We start from the raw sequence: 6,839 nt of genomic DNA on the forward strand, positions 1-6,839 counted from the left end.
AAGTTATTCTTCATACTTTTTCTTGTCCAAGAATCTTTGATTTCAGGTCAAAATGTCTAACTCAGTGAATGAACCTGAAAACAACGGTCCTGAGGACCATGGAGAGCATGTTGTAGCTGTTCCAGGCGTCGGTGTACCACTGCGAAACCCTGAGGACGCACCAGAGACAATCCCTGTGGATGTGGGCTCACGCAATGCTCAACATGTCGATATAAGCTCTCACACTAACAGGAGCATACACAAAGAAAACCAACAAGACGCTCAGAAAACCCCAGCCCGGGAGGAAAGAGAGGCAGACGAGAGGAATGGAACGGGAAAACCTCAGCACATCGTCCATATGATCATTGGGGGGACCGACGTTCCTTCCTCAAGGACCCGTGATCAAGCGGACAAAAGTTTCCGCTAAAATGGAAGGGCAAATTCGGGGCCACATGCCCGAGGACATCCTTGCATTCAGTGAAGAGGATTTCGAGACCTTGTCTTACCCGCATAACGATGCCTAGTAATTTCATTCTCTTGAATAACATTCAAATTGAACATGTACTTGTGGATCCAGGTAGCTCGGCTAACGTATTCAGGTCGAAGGTGGTAGAACAGCTCGGACTGCTCAATCAAATCATACCTACCTCCCGAGTCCTCAACAACTTCGATATGGCTGGCGAAGCAACGAAGGGGGAGATCACCCTCCCAGTCAACATGTCCGATGTAGTTCGGAATACCAAATTCCATGTCATAGAAGGTGACATGAGGTGCAATACATTGCTTGGGAGGCCATGGTTACACAATATGAGGGCAGTACCGTCAACTCTTCATCAGATGGTGAAGTTTCCGACAAAAGACGGTATAAAACGGTATATGGAGAACAAAATGCGTTAAAGGAGATGTTCGCAGTTCACAAGGAGGCACCAACTTCTATACCCTCCACCTCGGAGGAACCGGAAGGCAATTAGACCCCCGAGGACGATGAAGAAGACTTCCTCGCTCTCCCAACTTTTATTGCCCTCAAAGAATCGGACGCAACAAAATCAACAATTGAAGAACTAGAGCAACCTGTTTTAATCGAGCATCTCCCAGATCAGAAGGTATACTTGGGAACGGGATTAACCCCCGAACTCAGGAAAAAACTCATTCAATTTCTTATTAATAACATTGATTGCTTTGCTTGATCCCATTTAGATATGACAAGGATCCCACCGGAAATAACCACCCATCGACTAAGTGTCGACCCTAGGTTCAAACCGGTGAAGCAAAAAAGGAGACCTCAGTCGGAGGTAAAACACGTGTTCGTCAAGGACGAGGAACAAAACTCCTAAAAATAGGGTCTATCAGGGAGGTAAAATATCCCGAATGGTTGGCCAATGTGGTAGTAGTTCCCAAAAAGGGGAATAAGTTAAGAATGTGCGTAGATTATAAAGACTTAAATATAGCATTCCCCAAGGATTCATTCATGTTGCCCAACATCGATCGCTTGATCGATGCCACAACCGGCCAAAAGATCCTCACCTTTCTCGACGCCTACTCGGGGTATAATCAAATTCAGATGAATCCCGAGGATAGGGAGAAGACTTCGTTCATCATGAAGTATGGTACATACTGCTATAATATGATGCCCTTCAAGCTAAAAAATGGGGGATCCACGTACAACGCCTAGTTAATAAGATGTTCGAACATCAAATAGGCAAATCCATGGAAGTTTACATGATGATATGCTATTTAAGTCCCTGCGCGTAGAGGACCATTTGACTCATTTGCAGGAGACATTTGACATCCTCAGAAGCTACAATATGAAACTTAATCTCGAGAAATGTGCCTTTGGAGTGGGTTCAGGCAAATTAGGCTTCATGGTGTCAAATAGGGGGATTGGGATCAACCCCGACAAAATCAAAGCCATCAAAGAAATCACGGTGGTAAACAATGTGAAGGCCATGCAACGGCTGACCGGGTGGATATCAGCCTTGGGCCGATTCATATCGAGGTCATCAGACATGAGTCATCATTTCTTCTCCTTACTCAAAAAGAAAAATAGCTTCGAATAGACTCCGGAATGCCAACGTACCTTAGAGGAGTTGAAGTGATATCTGACAAGCCCACCTCTACTAAACACCCCAAAGGAGGATGAAACACTGTATTTGTACCTACCCGTATCCGAGGTAGCGGTAAGTGGTGTACTGGTTCGAGAAGAACAAGGTATGCAATTCCCTATTTATTATGTAAGTCGAACACTAGGAGATGCCGAAACCAGGTATCCACACCTAGAAAAATTAGCTCTTGCATTGATAAGCACATCTTGAAAATTAAAGCCATATTTTCAATGCCATCGTATTTATGTTTTAACAACATATTCTCTTCGAAGCATATTGCATAAGCCCGAATTATCGGGCCGACTAGCCAAATGGGCCATCGAACTCATGGGGTACGATATTGAATATCAACCCCGAACGGCTATCAAGTCCCAAATTTTGGCGGATTCTGTCGCCGACTTTATGCACGCCGTCCTGCCCGAGGTAGAGAATGAACTTCTACTAAAAACGTGCACATCTTTGGGGTATGAACCTTGTTCACTAATGGTGCCTCGAACGCGAAAGGGTCCGGACTCGGCATAGTTCTGAAGCCACCTACGGGCAGCATGATTAGGCAATCTATAAACACTGCAAGGTTGACTAACAACGAAGCCGAGTATGAGGCTATGATTGTAGGTCTGGAATTGGCCAAAGACCTAGGAGCGGAGGTCATCGAAGCAAAATGTGACTCCCTTCTAGTGGTAAATCAGGTAAATGGGAACTTCGAGGTTCGAGAAGACAGGATGTAACGATAGTTAGACAAAATTCAAGTCACATTGCACCGCTTCAAAGAATGGACTCTGGTCCACATACCTCGAGAGCAGAATAGAGAGGCTGATGCCCTCGCAAACCTGAGATCATCTTTCGAGGAAGATAACATACTCCCCGAGGCTATTGTTCAGCTATCCAAATCGGTGACTGAAGAGGGCCATGCCGAGATCAACTCCATTAGCATGACATGGGATTGGAGAAATAAATATATCGATTATTTGGAAAGTGGGAAGCTACCCGTAGACCCAAACGAGTCGAGGGACTTGCGAACCAAAGCAGTCTGGTCGCTCGACGAGAATGGAACTCTATACAGAAGAACCTTTGATGGGCCCCTAGTAGTATGTCTGGGACCGGGGGACATAGATTACGTGCTCCGAAAAAATCTATGAGGGCTCATGCGGAAATTACTCTGGTGCCGATTTCTTAGTCCGAAAAGTGATCAGAGCAGGCTACTATTAGGACAACATGGAGAAGGACACCAAAAAATTCGTCTGAAAGTGAGACAAGTGCCAGAGATTTGCACCAATGATCTACCAACTCGGAGAACAACTATATTCAGTCTCGTCACCGTGGCCATTCATGAAGTGGGGAATGGACATCGTCCGACCCCTACCAACGACACCAGGTAAATCTAGATTTATTCTATTTATGACCGACTACTTCTCAAAATGGGTGGAAGCGCAGGCCTTCGAGAAGATAAGAGAAAAAGAAGTCATTAACTTAATCTGGGACCATATCATGTGTCGATTCGGGATTCCCTCCGAGATAACATGTGATAACGGAAAGCAATTCATCGGAAGCAAAGTAATAAAGTTCCTCGAGGACCTTAAACACCCTACCACCCATGTGCAAGCGGTCAGGCCGAGTCCACAAACAAGACCGTCATTCAAAACTTGAAAAAGAAGTTAGAAAATGCGAAAGGAAAATGGAGAGAAATGTTGCCTGAGGTACTATGGGCATATCGAACTACTCAAAACACAAGCACGGGAGAGACGCCTTTTTCTCTGGTGTATGGCTCCGAGGCTTTAATACCGATCAAGGTCGGAGAGCCAAGCGCTATATTTTGACATGTCACTGAGAGCTCAAATAACGAGGCCATGATGCAGCCCTTGAACTATTAGATGAAAAGCGAGAAGCTTTACTAGTCCGAATGGCCGCCCAAAAACAAAGAATCGAAAGGTATTATAACAAGAGAACAAATCTCCGGAATTTCGGAGTCGGGGACTTAGTCCTAAGGAAAGTCACACTAAACACTCAAAACCCTAATGAAGGGAAGCTAAACCCGAGCTGGGAAAGACCGTACCGCGTCCTCGGAGTTATCGGCAAAGGGTCGTACAAGCTCAGTACCATGGAAGGCGAACAACTTCCTAGCAATTGGAACATATCAATGCTCAAATGCTATTATTGCTAAGGTGTCCTACGGAAGATACCAAAACATCCTCCGACTCAAATATCTTGGGGTTTAAAGCATGCATTGCACTCTTTTCCTTTGATCAGATTTTATCCCAAAAAGGGTTTCAACGGCAAGGTTTTTAACGAGGCTACACCTATATGCTACCTAAGGAGGACTCAACAAGTATTCAAAGCTTCTCTCCAATAACCCACGAATACTGGAGGGCATCCCCCCGGGAGATCGCGGAGATCGCCTCATCAGAAACTGACATCAAAATAAGCCAAAGAGGGTCTCGATAGGAAGATGATGTATCGAGCCAAACGGTCGAATGAACCATGTCCGCATAGAATAACCAAACCCTTGACGGCAAAAACTATGTATACTTGTGCCAAGTAATCAAGGAATATCTTTTCTATCAAAACACTTTACGCTTCAAAGAAGTTTGCTATTTTCACAAGAAATGGCCCCAGGGCTAGAAATTTCCAGAACACTCAAAAATTGACACCAAAACTCGAAGCCATAAGACCTCCGGGCCAAAGACTTCGAGCTCATAAACCTTCAATGAGGAAACATCAAGTTTTCAAGGAACGACACCAGAGCTAAACACTTTCGACGTCTCAGGGACTGTCATCAATTGTCACCCCATCGAGCTATCAAAAACTCGAGGCCATAAGTCCCCAAGCGGGCAACCTCGAGCCCGAAAGCCCTCCTTGTGGCAATGCTAGAAAATTTAATACCTCCACGAGGCATTATCAATAGTGTAAGACCACCATAAGGCAACCTCGAGCTCATAAGACCTCCATAAGGCAATACCAAATCTGTACGACCTCAAGCAAGGCATGAATTATATTTATGCCAAGCAACATATCTGTAAGACCTCAAGTAAGGCATGTTGAAATTTATAAGACTTTACTAAAGACATAATCCCGATCTTAAGGTCAAGGCTATATATTTGAACTTGTAAGACCCCTAAAACGGCATACCTTCGATATAGATGCTGACGCTACCTCACTCGGGGACTAAAAGGCTACGGCCAAATACAATGACTACGATCACAAGGCTTTGGCCAAACTAACGTGACTCGGGGATGCCCCACCATCGCCACAAAATCACAGGCCTTTAATTACTTCAAAAATACTTTGAAAAAAAACGGTTAACCAGGCTAACCTTGATATAAGCAAAAGAGCTTCGATCATGTCAGCTCCAAACAATGAGAAGGCTTCAAAACAATTCAGCCATCGAGCGAAACCTCCTGAGGTGCTCACTGATCATTACATAACAACTCACAATCGGGGTTCTTATCAAACCATTGAAGAGTTAGATGAACACAAAAACTTCAAAAAAGTCTTTAACGAGGAAAAAATAAAGCCTATATTAGAGGTCGTACTGACCCAATGCGTAAGAGCCTAAGCGCCAACCTATATTAGAGGTCGTACCGACCCAACGTAGCCTAAGCGCCATCCTATATTAGAGATCATACCGAACCAACACGTAAGAGCCTAAGCGCCAGCCTATGTGAGAGGTCGTACCGACCCAACGCGTAAGAGCCTAAGCGCCAGCCTATATTAAAGGTCGTACCGACCCAATGCATAAGAGCTTAAGGGCTAGCTTAAAAGAGCCTTAGGGCCGATTTTTAGACCTAAAGGTCGATGAACTCAAGTTGAAACTCGGCTCGGTGACTAAGCCTCAAACGATCAACTTATGACCATTACAAATCGCTCGGCAGTAGCGAAAACCTAAGGGTTTAATCTGAGGTCCAAAATTTCGGACCAATTGTCAACAAGCGTAACAGTTTATTCCTAAAAAGCAAAGGAAAACAAGAAATGATGAAAAGCAAAAGGCTTTTTACATATATATTGAAAGTTCACAAGGGTGCATTGAAAGCTCCGACCATGGCCCCCGGGCCCTCAATGGCCTCTTCCCCTTCGGGGATTTTGCCTTCATCACCTTCCGAGCCACTGCTCGACTCACCTTCAGAAGCAAGCAGGGCCATAGCCTCCTCTTCTAAGGTCTTCACCCTCTCGATCTCGACAGACAAATCTATGCCCCCTGCATGTATATCCTTGAGAGCTTGCCTCTGAGACTTTAATCAGGCATGTTCTATAGCTCTGGTCAATTGCAGCTCGGCCTCCTCAGATGCCTTCCTAGCATGAGAATTTGTAGCAACAACATCCTCTTTGTGCAAAGATACACACGCCTCAGCTTTAGCCCTGATCTCGGATAGTGCAACAACTAACTCAGTGTGAAGATCTTTATACTTATTGCTCTCCGCCATCGCATAATGAAGTTAATGTTTGACTGAAACCACCTCCCCATGGAGGGTATATCTCTCAGAGGCTATCTCACTCACGTGTCATTTGAGTTCAAGAATTTTAGAGTCTCTAGCTCGGAGCTCCTCCCTCATTAGGACATTTTTCTTCTCAAGCTGCATAGATCAGCCCAAAAGTGTTAAAACACTAAAGTCGGGTAAACGTGTAGACAAAAACAAATGGAAACTACATAACCTGCTCATTAAGAAGAGTCCTCTCTCGGGACGCCGCCTCCAAATAATCTCGAAGGCCACAAAGTTCCTCCTCCTTCTTGGTAAATAGAGCTCGAAGCTCATCGACTTCCTA

The sequence above is a fragment of the Nicotiana tabacum genome, chromosome 22 (assembly GCF_000715075.1).
Source record: "Nicotiana tabacum cultivar K326 chromosome 22, ASM71507v2, whole genome shotgun sequence".
Lineage (NCBI taxonomy): Eukaryota > Viridiplantae > Streptophyta > Magnoliopsida > Solanales > Solanaceae > Nicotiana > Nicotiana tabacum.